Source organism: Canis aureus, chromosome 14 (assembly GCF_053574225.1).
Source record: "Canis aureus isolate CA01 chromosome 14, VMU_Caureus_v.1.0, whole genome shotgun sequence".
Taxonomy (NCBI): Eukaryota; Metazoa; Chordata; class Mammalia; order Carnivora; family Canidae; genus Canis; species Canis aureus.
The window spans coordinates 36,061,694-36,076,572 of record NC_135624.1 but is presented as its reverse complement, the minus strand read 5'-3'; the positions used below and the strand labels follow the sequence as shown (position 1 = coordinate 36,076,572).

General features: G+C 41.1%; 1 long non-coding RNA gene across 10 annotated transcripts in view; it reads right to left on the bottom strand.

Annotated features, from left to right (window-relative positions):
• Window positions 1–12,994, bottom strand: part of LOC144283366 (uncharacterized) — a 28,243-nt gene extending 15,249 nt beyond the window's left edge. For 3 of the 10 annotated variants that reach the window (XR_013351912.1, XR_013351913.1, XR_013351909.1), the window contains exons 1-3: window positions 12,911–12,994; window positions 9,916–10,105; window positions 9,654–9,824 (exon numbers count right to left, since the gene is read on the bottom strand). This is a non-coding gene — a long non-coding RNA (uncharacterized LOC144283366). Of the gene's footprint in view, window positions 1–1,406; window positions 1,970–2,161; window positions 2,310–4,050; window positions 4,255–5,984; window positions 6,138–9,653; window positions 9,825–9,915; window positions 10,106–12,910 lie in introns of those variants that run through there. The other 7 variants (XR_013351908.1, XR_013351907.1, XR_013351904.1 and 4 more) reach the window with 6 other exon arrangements.
• Between the last annotated feature and the right edge of the window lie 1,885 nt (window positions 12,995–14,879).

Here is a 14,879-nt window from a genome sequence, read left to right as displayed (position 1 = left end):
ATCAATTAGTGGCCTTGAATATTTCCACTCAAGTTCTGTCTATCCTTTACCACCTAACTCAGATAAGGAAGCATATAGGTGAACTTATGAATAAATCAGTGGCTTAATATCCTATTCAATCCAGACCCTAACTCATAATTTTGCCAGGGTTTCCTGGTACTTCTATCCCAACACAGTGGCCGGGTTAGCTATGAATCTTTTGTTGAAAATACTAGATATCTGGAAATAATTTATTTAAATAAAGCCAGCAGTTAGGCATTATGTGTCTTTCTCTCCTTGTATCTGTACCCATATTCAACCCTCTAGCTTATGAGCCCTTTTCTTTTATAAAAAAACAAACAAAATTCATATTCTAGTTTTGCTTTGTTTTAATTTTTGTTTCCTGGGGTTTTGTTGTATCTGAAAGTAACTTGCTGCTTTTCTGATATGTGGTAGAAACAAAGAAAATGTGGAATGAATTTGATTTTTTTTTTAAAGATTTTATTTATTCATGAAAGACACACAGAGAGAAAGGCAGAGACATAGGCAGAGGGAGAAGCAGGCTCCATGCAGGGAGCCAAGGATCACACCCTGAGCCAGGGACAGGTGCTCAACCGCTGAGTCACCCAGGTGTCCCTGAATTTGAAATTTAAAACAAGGGCCATTTGGGATCCCTCCCTAGGTGGTTCAGTGGTTTGGTGCCTGCCTTCGGCTGGGGGTGTGATCCTGGAGACCTGGAGTGGAGTCCTGCACTGGGCTCCCTGCAGGGAGCCTGCTTCTCCCTCTGCCTGTGTCTGTGTCTCTGTGTGTGTGTGTGTCTCTCATGAATGAATAAATAAAATCTTAAAAAAAAATAAAAATAAAATAAAACAAGGGCTAACTTTTAGGAAAGATACCTGCATTTCAGGTAAGCAGGGATAATTGAGAGCTGGTATCCTCTAGACATTTCAGTATGTTTCTTGAAAATTAAGCCCTCACTCTATTCCTTAATATACTCTTGTAAAGCAGATTTTCATAATATATTTGCAAAGCACCTTTAATGTCAAATGAGTTCCTGTACTCAACTTCATTATCATAAAAATGCCAGTTCTTCTGTAGTGAGGAAATCCAATTACTTATGACTAAGGTGTTTGGATGAAAATGACAAAACCAACAACTGTTAGTGGAAAAAAAGGCCAGCGTTCTCTATAATCTCACTGGGGTTCCAGTAAGGCTCTATGAATATGGAAACAGGGAACCAAAAGAGGAGGCTTTGCAAAGCTTAGACCACATTCAGTTCTTTCTTCAATTCAATTTTGTTGGCTTTCAAGAACAGTATCAGAGGGAGATTATTCCTCATTACATTTTCTTTTTCACTAATTTGTCAGATTTGAAGGAAATGAGGGAAATTCACAGAGACCAAGATGAACAGTCAGGAACAGAAGAGAACAGGTTTATATACTGTTTATTTATCAGAAGGGGCTTTAGTGAACAGAGCACAGGGTTTTAAAATGAGAAGCATTGTTATTGAATCAGGGCTTGACCACAGGGTGCATTCCTTGGGCAGCCTGCTTAGATGCTCTGACCCTCATATCCCATCCTTACAACGAGGGGGAACATGGCCACCTCAGGGTGACATTGTTAGGGCAATATAGTTGAATATGGTTGAAATTCATTATTATGTGCAAAGTTGCAACACAGAGTACATGCACATTGCAGGAGTTCATAGTCAGTTTCTGACATCAAACAGTATCTAATATTTAATAAAGGTGAGAGTGCTCTAGGTGAAGATCCTGGATCTGCGTTTGCTATCTCCTTGATCTAGGGCAACATACTTAATTATTCTTCATCTCAGTTTTCCATCCTGAAAACCAGAGATGATAAGTCTCACTTGCGAGGTTGTCAGGAGTCCAATGAGATGGGAATGACATGCGTGGTGCATGGTCAACGTCAACGTCGAGACCTTAACCCATTCCCTAGTTCCTCGAATGCTTTTCCTCATTTCTTCAGCCTGTGCAGAGAATGAGTGGAGGGTGATGCTCACAGTAAAGGGTAAGTGCAGTGAGGAATAACCAGGAAGCTTTTCTTTTGAAGATAGATCTTATTACTGCAAATGTGAATGCCGACTCACTTTTTCTGAGGGGGTTCCTAATTCAAGTACCCCTTTTCCCAACCCAGATGAAATAACTCCGACAGCACTGACCTTCCTATGTTCTCATAACTCGAGGAACCGATTGCTCCCCAAATCTGGCTTTCTCTTTTTGAAATTATCCCTAGACAACCCTTAATGGTAATGGCTTCATCCGATAGGGAGCGTTGCAAGGATGTGATCCAGGAAGAACAGAGTCCTCCTAAGAAAATGACAGAGTTATTTATTTGTGAAAGTCCCTGGGGGAAATATGTCCCTGAACTCTGTCCCTGAAGCTGACACTAGGAAAAATGATTATCTGCTTTCCAGAGCTTTCTAAAACTAGCTTTACAGCTAAATGATTTTAAGATTCTGACAGCCTATAATTTTATGGCCCTTGGGTTCTAACTCTGTGATCATAAAGATTAAAATTTGTAAAGTGTGTTAATCTAAAATTTAACATGCTGAAGGTCTATGATTTCAGCTCTTCTTTGAATGTTTCCATAAAATACGTAGACTCTACATATTGCATCTGACTGGTCAGAGACCACTCTGGTCTTCCTAGCTAGTCTCTTTCTCTTCCACTCTAGACCCTAAAAATAATAAATCCCTCATACTTTCATGTAGCATCGAATGAATGAGTTGAACACCTATGCACCATGTTTTTTTTTAAATCATGCTGGTTATTAATCCCTTTAACCAAATCCAATTTTGATATGTAGTACAGCATAAGGGGGTAAATGCCTCATCCAGAAATAACTGGGCTTTTAAACTGATGCAAAGGCAATGCCTCCTTCATCAATAACTACTTCCATGCCCTCATTTTAAAAATCACAAATCTAGGATACCATCCTCTTGGAAGCCTGCCTAGATTAACCAGAGATAATTTCCAAACATATGAAATCTCAATAAAAATTTTTCCTGTAATAAAACCATAATATTCCATCTCTTTAATCTTTTTGAATACATGCTGTAGTCTTTAATTAGTCTGTTTAGATGCAGATTCCCTGTTGGCAAGATCACATCTGGAATATAAGTAATGGCCAGGGACAAGTGTGCAAAGTTGTGCACACTCAGGGCTGCTTAGTCTGTCAGACTGTGCACAACTTGATGTAGTGACCACTAGGTGGGGGTGTTGCCTTGCATTCTAGGGCAAGGGCGGGGTCCATGCTCACCAGATCCACCATTGTTAGTGCAAAATCCATCGATAAAGCCCTTCCAAGTAAGTGCATTACTTCTTGTCCAAACAGGTGAATCAATCAGCAGTTTCCACTCTTATAAGGATGGCACATTTTTTTTTTTTAGGATGGCACATTTTTACAGAGGATTTTGGACACAGAAATACCAGTCCTTGCCACATGAAGTGTAGGGATATTCCCAAGGGAAACACATCCCCCCACACACACCTCCCCCAAAATCAGTAGTTCATTTTGATGTGAAATTTTAATCTATTTTGTGAAGGGTGGCATATGACACAAATGCCTTGGTGTTTAGATTGCCATTAACTTTTCCTCTCCTATTAAATAGGGTATTTGATAAGTCTGGGTTCTGGCTGTCTCTGTGTAAAGATGAGTTTGGTTTATATAAGGTGACAGGCATCTTCACTGAAGGTCATGCACTTCTTAGGTATAATCTGTGGACCTACAATCAAGTTCCAGGCTTTGCCTCTGGCCTCGTGTACCAGGAATTCTGAGATATGTGATGTGTGGAAATCTTGCTGGTAGGCCAAGATGGGTTTGTCTGGTTGTGATCCATCATAGGGAAGGAGATGTATGATGTTCACTGACATGTATGATCCCACACCACCCTAATGCAAGCCACATAAACTTTTCTAATAGTTGTATTTAAAAAAATGAAAGAAAAGGGTAAATTAAATTGAATTATGCATTCAGGTAACCCAGTGTATCTAATATGTCATTTCAACATGCAATCAACATAAAACATTTATTAATGAGATAGCTTACCTTCTGTTTCCTTTGTGCTAAATTGTAGAAATGAGTGTGTATTTTATACTTTTAGCCCATCTCAATCCAGTTACTATGCTCTTATAGGAAATACGTGATCCATATGTAGGATTTCATACTCCTTGCAGTTGCAAAAGTAGATCTACATACCCAAGTTGTTGCAAACATAAAGATTTTCCAGTAACTGATTGAGTACCAGATTCTCTAAATTTTAAAATAATTACAATGACATAAAACAAAACACTTCAGTCTTTCGAATGCACATGCCATATATCAAGCGCTCAATAACTATGAGAGGCTAAAATGTAAGGTATCATGCTACACTGAAAATGATCTCTGTGGATCTTGCTATGAAAAAAAAAAAAAAAAGAGGGCAGCCCAGGTGGCTCAGCAGTTTAGTGCCACCTTCACCCCAGGGCATGATCCTAGAGACCTGGGATCGAGTCCCACATCAGGCTCCCTGCATGGAGCCTGCTTCTCCCTCTGCCTCTGCCTGTGTCTCTGCCTCTTCCTCTCTGTGTGTCTCTCATGAATAAATAAATAAAATCTTAAAAAAAAAAAGAGAGAGAGAGAGACAATCACTGTATAACCCTCCAGGAATTTCCTGAGCTGAGAACAACTGTATCATTGGCGTAACTCATCTCTCCAACATGATCAGACATCTTTCCAACGCAGGACCCTACATTTATGAATGCTTTGTTTTTACTGAGTCTAGTACAGTATTTGTCAGAGTTTAGGAATTTGATAAATACTTGTTGATTTAAATTGAATAATGAGGGACTCCTGGGTGGCTCAGTGGTTGAGCATCTGCCTTTGGCTCAGGGTTTGAGAGGTCCTGGGATCCAGTCCCACAGCAGGCTCTCTGTGGGGACTCGATCCCATCACACGCTGAAAAGTCTCATCACGTGATGAACCTCAGCAGCCAGGAAGTGATGGCACGTATCACATATGATCCTGCAGGAAGAACAGTGGCACAAAAGTAGCTTTGGGAGGGCCTGCATGGTCCCAACTCTGCCTCCTTGAGTTACCAGCACCCCCTATCTAATTGCTGTCCTAGCACTTGCACACACTGCTGCATTTTTCTGCAATCGTATGTCATCATTAACCATATGTCTTCTTTCCACCACTTTTTTCCTAGCAATTCACCATCATTAATTTTTAGTACTCTTTCCTGAGGACAGTTGGCTCCCATCCAAATGTAATGAGGTTGAGATTCGTAAAGTTCGATAATTGTCAGGGGCAGAGTATAAATGTGATAAAAGGCAAGTTTCCTTCTTTCTTTTTTTCTTTTCTTTCTTTCTTTCTTTCTTTCTTTCTTTCTTTCTTTCTTTCTTCTTTCTTTCTTTCTTCTTTCTTTCTTTCTTTCTTTCTTTCTTTCTTTCTTTCTTTCTTTCTTCCTTTCTTCTTTCTTTTTGGTCTCTCAGTCAAATAGATTGACAATGGTCATCTCTGTGAGCTTCATTTGAGTTGGGATTATCAGGGTCATGAGGAAAATTTAGCTCAATACCAGGCAACTAGCAGTCATATTTGATGAATGTTGCAAACATATTAATAATAATTAATGAATTTCATCAATTTTTGTGGGTTAAATTATATCTACAAAGAGATGCATTATTCAATTTATTTATTTTTTTAAGATTTATTTATTTATTCATGAGAGACACAAAGAGGCAGAGACATAGGCAGAGGGAGAAGCAAGCTCCCTGCAGGGACCCCGATGTGGGACTCAATTCCAGGACCCTGGGATCATGCTCCAAGCCAAAGGCAGATGCTCAAACCCTGAGCCTCCCACATATCCCTACAGAATGATTACTAACATTGAAGTAGCATTAGAGAATAGATTGCAGAAAAGCCTTGATCCTGCCCAAACCCACAGTCCATCCTGTCAGCAAGCTCCTGAAAGCAAATGCATAAAGCAGAAAGAATGACCAACATACATCAAAGAATATTTATTCTTAGCAGGCTTGGCAACAAAACTCTGAAACACAGGTTTGAGCCTCATTTTATTCTTCTTTATAATGGAGGGAACAAAAAGGTCAACTTCATTATTTTTATAAAGGGTTGAACACTTGTCAGTATCTTAGGACCTGAAAAATAGCAAGTTAGGGCTGCATGTTTGTTAATTGACTAAACTAGTGAATGTATAAACACTTTATGGGGCCACATGACAGTGCCTATAACTTCTATGCAGGTGTGTATATTTATTTTAATTTTTTAAAAATTTAAGATAATAGGAGATTTGCATACGGTCATAAGAAACAATCCAGAAAGATCTTGGATACCCTTCCCTCCGTTTTTCCCTAATTTTAACATCTCTGTCATGACTTTAAGAATCTATGTCTCCCCTACTCTCTTTTGTGTGAGGTGCTGAAGATAGTAGCAGCTGAAGTTCAGTGGAATTTAAAATGAAGTAGCATAAATCAGGATTCGGAGTGAAGATGTTGTTGGCATCTCTGTGACTGCCCCTCGCCAAGTGAGCAATGAAACTCCCAAAGAGAAGGATAAGTGTTTTCTTCAGACTGCCTTGTTTCTGCGCCACCTGCATGCGCTGCTTTAGCTGTCTGGGGGTTTAGAGCCAAGACTATAAACTGGGGTTTATAGACTTGGGTTGACCTGGTGCCCGGCTGGGGAGGAGCGTGGTTTTTCTGCCCTGGGGAGCCTGACCAAGTGTCACTCCTCTGGCAGTGTCAAAGGAGTGCAGTTCTCTCTCCCTGGGGAAGTCCAGCTTTGCAGTCACAGCTGGAAAACTGGTCGACCAGGTGGACCGGGCCTGCACCCAGGGAAGGCGGTGGGTGATCCTTGTGCTTTCATAGCCCTGCTACTGCTCTGCCAGGGAGGAGGCAGCAGGCACCCCAGAAGATAGTAGCAGGGGAGCCCAGTGTTTGGGTTGGTGAGTGAGAAACACATAGGGGTTCTGGTTCAGACTGTTGGTTTTAACCGAGATGCCAGTTGGAGTGCATTGAGTGGGCAACCAACTAAGCTCTCCAGTACCACGCAGGGCCCTCAGTTCTCTATCCAAGGCTTCCCTGAGGCATGTTTCAAACCTACACCCCACTCCCCAGTCCCAGAGCCTTCCTCATCTTTCTCAGGAAATAGAAGGCTCAGTTGAGGCTGCCTCTACATCCTACTGCTTCCTATTAATGCATATCTTCTGGTGGATTAGGACAATCCATGTCAGCCCCATCCAACTGTTGGTTGTGAGAGGCAGTTGTGTGCACTGTGGGATGTTTAGCAGCATCCTGGCCTCTCCTCACTAGATGCAGATAACAGCTTTTGTTTTAAGATTTGATTTATTTATTCATGAAAGACAGAGAGAGAGGCAAACACAGGCAGAGGGAGAAGCAGGCTCCTCGCAGGGAGCCCGATGCAGGCCTCGCTTCCAGGACCCCGGGATCACGCCCTGGGCTGAAGGCAGATGCTCAACTGCTGAGCCACCCAGGGGTCCCAACACAGCTCTGAGAACCAGGAGTGACTCCTGACCTGGCCCCACGTCCCCTGGGGAAGGGGGGCGAGGTGGAAATCTCCCCTTGCTTGAGAAGTACTGCAAAAGACTTCTCTCTTTCATAACTGTCCTCTCTTGCTGTCTCAAGCATCTTATTTCATTACATATTTATGATTTGTTTTCCCATTCTACATCCTTATGTCCACTGCCTCCTTTCATGGTGTACACAAAGCCACACCTGTTACTCCTAGTGAAAAATAAATCAATAGCAAAACTATACAAAAGAAACCCAAATCAAATGGCCTTGACTTTGTGATCCCCCTAGCCACCGGACCATCTCTCTTGGATCCTTCTACTTCCAAGAAAGAGCTACGCTTAATGCCCATGTGTGCACCCTGTGTCCTGTCTATCCTGGTTTCTGATCCCACAACTCCTGGGATTATTTTGCCAACATTTCCAATAGCCTCCCCTTGCTAAATCCTGTGGAGACTTCTAATTTCTCAGGTTTTACAAAGCCTCTGCGAATTATACAACTTTTGACCAGTTCTCTACCCACACACATTTTATACAATTCCCTATTCCTTTAACTTCTAAGTTAATATATTTTCTGGCATTGAATCTTGTGCCAGGCTGGTGTATAATTCATTGGATCCTGTACGTGCATCTAATTTCTCCCTCATTGTTGTTTTAAGTGATTGCTTCTTATGACAGCTGTTGGGGCTCTTCAGTGACCCCCAGTCCATGCCTGTTCACTTGCACAGCATCCGCCGAGTGTGGTGTCTAACATAGAGTCTGTAGTTGACATGATGGCCATTGACAGTCCACTCAGCTGTCTTCCCTCTGTTGATGGCACCCTTTCTGTCTTTTCCACTGGCTACTCTTCATCTTTACCACTACAACCTGGAAACATAGGTGTTTTTCTTTCATCCAAACATCTTCCTGTTCACTAACAACCTCCCAAGGTGAACACAACAAATTCTGTAACTTCAACAGCCTTAAAATTGTATCAAAAACATCTCTGGTCAAGACGTCTGCCCTCGACTCCATGCTCATATTTTCAGAAGCTCTCTAGACAGATATCACCAAGACGTTACCAAGACACCTCAAGCAAAGAATGTACAAAACTGAACTAATTACATTCGAACCCTCAGTGCCTAACTCATGGAAGAAGAAAAATAAAGAGAAAAAAGAGAAAAATATATTTTAAAAGAAGAAAAGGAGAAGGGGAAAAAAACCCCACATTTTCCCTGTATGTTCCTTTCCTACATCCTGTATCTGGAATCAATTTGACAAAACTAGCAAATGGTGTCTTTCCTATAGCTGCCTCCCTAAAATCCCCACAAATGTCACCAGATCTTTAACTCCTACCTTCTGTATCTCTTCTTAATTAGTAACCGCACTCCCTTTCCTCCATTCCTGTTGCTATTACCTAAACTCAAATATGTTTCATCTCCGTCTCAGTTCTCTTCCTGTTCTGATGTCCATGCTAGAACACAACAGTGCGCACATCAGTTGCTGAGCTACCTCTTTCCCCGCAAGAGAAATGCAATAAGCCTGTACCATACAGCTCAGCATCTTCCTCCACTCCCAAGCAGCTTTGTCCCTGCAGCTTCAGCCTCTCTCCTGATACACTCCAGACTACTTACTGAGGTACAGGGGAGCTGCTCCCCATGTCACCAGGCCTTGGCTCCATTCCCATATCTCATGCAGCCAGCAAGCCTTTACTCTACCTTTAAAAATAACTGGAGAATTGCATTCCACTGGAAAGTCTTTCTCAGGACACGTTCTTCACATTCTGACTCTTCCCCTGAGCTTCCAGAAAGCTCGCTATGTCATAGCTATTTACATACATGGTGCCCTGTTTCCCACCAGCAACTCTGTCTTAATGGGGACCATAGGTTGTGCACATCTTTATCTACAGAGCTTAGCGAATATCCAGCACTTAGTAGATCAGTAAATGTTTATTGATGCAAGGAAACAAAATGATAACATTCTTGTTCCCCTTTTCCTTTCTTTGTGAACTAAGTAGTACTGTGTCTCCATTCTCAGTGGAATACATGGTGAATTTATACTAAAAGGTAACATTTAAATGAATATAATTAAGTCCACAGCTTAGAACAGTCATGTGGCTTGCCAGTCTTAGGAAAACAGAGAGAGTCACCTGCTAAAATTGAAATTTCCACTCTGAATGGCTCACTCAATGATGCTTAGGGTGTGCAGTTTGCAGACAGACTTGTGTACCAGTGCTGGATTTGGTTGGCTTCATATGACTTTTCTACATTTGCAAACTCCTGGTATTTGGGCTTGATATCACATACATAGTCCATGGATACTGCCATGAAGGATGAAAAAGAGATTTTTGCTACCTCTATAAATATTATTTCCACTTAAAATATTTGAATTAATGGGATTTCATAGCTCACCTCATTCCTTATGATACAGACTTCAGTGTCTTCAAATTGACTTCTAGTTCAAGGCTTATTTTATTATTTTATTACGACAAGGGCAAGCATTAAATCCTGCTTCTCCAAGCAGTTACATGTGCCTTGTCACAGAACATGTTCGACTCAGGTAGGCGTTATTGTCTCCATTTTCTGGGTAGAATGGCTGAGCCTGTTGAGATGGCAAATATAGGATTTGAAGTTAGGTCTCCCAGCTGTAAATATATAGCTCAGTTCTGTGCATCCAAACTTCTTCTCAAGTCAACAAATGCAAGTAAGGGGAACACTGGGCCAAAATTTCACCCAAATTCTGGGATGGGGTTAGAGAGAAGAAGGAAATGAAAAACAAGGACTTCTTTGAGGCAGAGTCCCCCTCAGATTAATTTCTAATAGAAACTGCTTACCAGGCAAAATCTCCAGTATGTTCAATTCTGTCGCCAGCTTCATGCTGCATTTAAGGTATTATTGAAAGAAACAGACAGTGACAAGTATGACATTGGGGATTCTCTGGGAGCAATTTATATGGCCAAAAGATGTAGTTGGTTTTCTTCGTCTGATGTGACTTTTGGCTTCCTTTTCCATCAAGATAAGATGATACACCTTAAATACATCAAGCTCGAGGGAACTCAAGGTTTCCACTTGCCTGTCTAGTATAGCAGTCGTTAATCATATCTGACTATTCACAATAAAATTTAAATGAATGGAAATGAAATAAAATTTAAAATTCTATCCCTCCATTGCACTATCCACATTTCAGTGGTTCCATAGCTAAGAGTCCCAAATGAACATCTCCATCATCACAGAAGATTCTATGGGGCAGTCCTATCAGACCCAATACCATTTGCTGCTCTCTGCAGAATCCAGGGTAAGGTACATACCAAGAATTCAGTTCCACGTTTATAAAAATTTCTTATTTGCCCTCCAAAAAATACATGGGGAAAAAACTCTCACTAGCTTTGGAGATCTTGGGATTGTAAATCTCATTTTATTTATGTTTTTGTTTGCTGAGACCTGAACAGGCATGATGATGTACAATAGCTATCCTATATAAGCTTGCTGAAAGAATAAACAAATGTATGAATTTATTTGTTTTTCCTTCAATGCTAGGATTTGTGATATTCCTGCAGTCAATTCTACTCATTTTCTAGAAAATATATTCAACTGCTCAGGAAAGTGACCAAAACGTATTGGATAGCCATTGCTTAACCACGCACTAGACTCATACATTTATTATTTAATCTTGTTTCCTACAGAGACACCTGGGTGGCTCAGTGGTTGAGCATCTGCCTTTGGCTCAGATCCTGATCCCAGGATCCTGGGATCAAGTCCCACATCGGGCTCCCCACAAGGAGCCTGCTTTTCCCTCTGCCTATGTCTCTGCCTCTATGTCTCTCATGAAGAAATAGATAATCTTGTTTCCAACAAGAAACTCACTGAAGAAAATATTACAATATGCAGATATTTGCCCAGAAATAACTGCAGAATTGGCTGCATCAGGATTTGCACTCAAGTCTATCAGGAGGCGAACCCATGTTTGCCCTACACCCCAGTCTTCTTGTGCGAGACAGCACCACATCTGGGGAAGGCTAAGAAAAATGAGTTCCTATTTAACATCATGGCTTAATTAAAATGTTTAACATTTATACTCTCCTTCCATTTCTGGAAATGAAGCCCTTCCTTGACTTTCAGGATATCACATTACCTCCCCATTCTTTGACTCTTCCAGTTGTTTCTTTCAAGTCCTCTTACATATCTAAGCATGTTGGCCCCCAAGGTGGAGAGAAGGTTAAGTCTTTGTATTCTTGGACATCGACAAAAATGTGAGTACATAGGGGGACTTTTCAAATATTGGCTGAATGTTAAAGAAAACTGAATGAAATAGTGGACAAGAAACACAAACACACAAAACTACAGGTTCAAGGTTACCCTAAATGTAATTAATCCCTGCCTATCACCCTGATACTATCATATTCTTGATAGCAGTCACTTGGTCACTGGAAACTTCCAATGAGGGGGGAAAACTAATTGTCTCAATCAGCTTTTGCTTTTAGAAGAGGATTCCCTGTGATGAGAGTGACCCTCTCCCTCCAAATACTTGTGCACTCTACCTCCCTGTGCTCCCTTGGGTCTCACTCAAGGAGCCTGTCACCTTTTCCATGTGGTAGCTTTTCTGATGTAAGAAGGCACAAAGGTCACTTAACAACCTAAAATTGGCCTGGGACCACAGATATCAGGCTCCAGGTCACTTGAGTCCTCTCCTATAAGGTGAAAATAGGATTTCCTTGATGCCACCACACTGGCCTTTCCTTGCTTCATTACAATTCTTCTTTCAACTTTTGATAAGTGCCTGCAGACACAGTGCCACGCATCTTAACACATGCTCTCTCTTAGCTTAAATTCATAGAGGCACGCCATGTTTCAATACAAAGGACTGCAAACATTATGTATTTTACTCCTTCACACCTCCTTTCTTGTGTCCAGATGAACAAAGAGAAGTCCAAGAGGGTATAGTGACTCAGTCAATGTTACATAACTGGTGACTAATAAAGAGCCAGGATTGTTTTGTTTTGTTTTCTTACTGGTGGAATGCTATCTTCTTGAGTAAGGATTTTTCTTTTTTAAAATAGGCCCCATGCCCAGTGTGGAGCCCAATGCAGGGCTTGAACTCAGGACACAAGATCTGAGCTGAGGTCAAGAGTCCAGCCCTTAACTGGCTGAGCCACCCAGGTACTCCTTCTTGAGTGTACTTCTTAATACAATTTATCTTTCACTTTTGGAAAGTATTATTCTACCTCAAAGACATGAGGAACGCTGATGGCCAACTGAAGAGCTTGAGAAGTAGCAATCATTTATCCCATTTGATCTAGCAAGTGACATAGTGAACTGCTATTTTCCCCATTGGCCAAAGATTACAAACTTTAAGAGTGGAAGGAAAGAATAGTAGACTGAGTTGAAATACTCTAGGTTGTCATCTTACCCTTGTCAAGAACTGTCAATTTCCATAACTGGTAAATGTGGTAATGATCTCTACCCCACAGTCACTTACCTCTGTGACTCTCTGTTTAAAACCCATTAACTCCAGGAAATTGTGACATCACACAGTGGTAACCATGTCCATTGTATTCAGCCCCATATTCTGGGGGACTTGTTCATGTGAACCAAACCCCATTCGTTGACTTTGCTGAAATGATGGATGGGAAAGTACAGTGAAGTATCTCAGAGCCATGTGCCCCAACTTAGGCTTTAAGGCCAGAATAAAATCTCCACTTGCCATGTCACAGTTATTGATTACAGAGCATTTTGAGTACTCTAATGCTGTACAAAGCCCAAATTGTGTCTCAAGTGGACTTTTTCTTTGTTGTCACTCTCTTCCTGTGGTAATGCTCTCCTGCTGTATTTTTGGCTCTGTCATTCCAGGACCCACAGACACCCTTAAGGAGCACTAACTATTCCTGGGTGACCAGTGGCAGGCACACTGTTTTAGAAATGAGTTGCATTTTTATCTTCTTTCATTTAATTATATACTTCTGTCTTCTTTCACTTTTGGCTGGATTGCTGTCCAAATTGATCAAGCCTTGGCCAAGAGGCCAGATTCTGGCACTAATATTTGGAATGTGTCCCTTATGGAATTCCCTTAGCCCTTCAAGGAGATAAATACAAATTAGTCTAAATTAGGCTTAGAGGAAGTTCTGGAGTTTTCATCATCTATTTTTTTCCTAGCTTATTCCAGCTGCCATATACCATGGACACAGTAGACATTCATCTCAGCTCACGGTACTCATTTGTTTAACTAGAACTGGTTCTGCCTGTCAGCATCTGGACTTGAGGTAGAATCAGCTAAGTGTCAAGATGGTTAAATTTTCCCGTTTCCCAGGGCTTGCCAAACATGGTCTTTGCTTTTATTGTTGTACCTTCCAACCCATTCTCTACCTTGTAACCAGCACAATCTGTTAACAATATAAATCAGATTATGTCTTTCCTCTGTCTAAATACCCTTCAATAAATTCTCATTGCACTCATAATAAAGTTCAGATGCTTCTCCATGATGAATGAGGGCCCGTTTAAATTACACCCGCCTCCTCTTCAGCTCCATCCCCATTTTGTCCTTGCTGCTTCCTCTCCTGGGATGCTGCTCTCACAGCTCAGCTCACTGTATTTCTGGTGCCGTTGTGGCCTTCCACACTTGGCATTAAAGTATTTATCTAAAATAGATCACTTAAGTATCATGCATCAGGACGTTCTGTTTGTTTTATAGTTTGCTTTCCAATTTGCATCTACTTAATTCATGTGTTTAGTAGTTACCTGTGTTCTGTCCTCTACTCTCTTGGCATGTAAACTCCATCCAGGCACCACTCTTTTTGAGCTTGTTTTCCATTATCACGTCAGCACCTCACGTGGGGCCCAAGCATGAAAGGCCACGAATAACTTATGATTGAAGATTTATTTGGGGTAATATCATTAGAAGAATTTTTATACTATTAGGAGCCATGTCTGTTACTTACCACATGCCTTTGCATCCAGTAACAGGTGTTTTCTAGTACCTAATCAAAGCATCTTTGATATAAATAAATCTTTGATGTCATTAAGATGATTTTATCACCAGAGGACCTGAGGATGACTAAATTCATCTCTGCCAATCACTTAGCTTTTCCCCAGAGGCCTCCAAAACAGATGTATGTATAAGCCACATGGAAAGGAAAAGATGTAGCAATTGAATGCTTCCTGCCCTATTCATATAGTCCCAGGGTAACGTTTGATATTTGGGGCTATAGCACCTCATCCAGAATGTGGTCACTGTTCCTATTTTACTCGTCTAAGCTTAAAAAATGTGCCATAGGAAGGGAGAGATGAATGAGAAAAAGGAGGAAGACCAAAAGACAGGGAAAGGTCGAGATGCCCCTGTCTCCCTATGCTACTGTGGTCCTGTTTCTTTCATATGGAAGAAT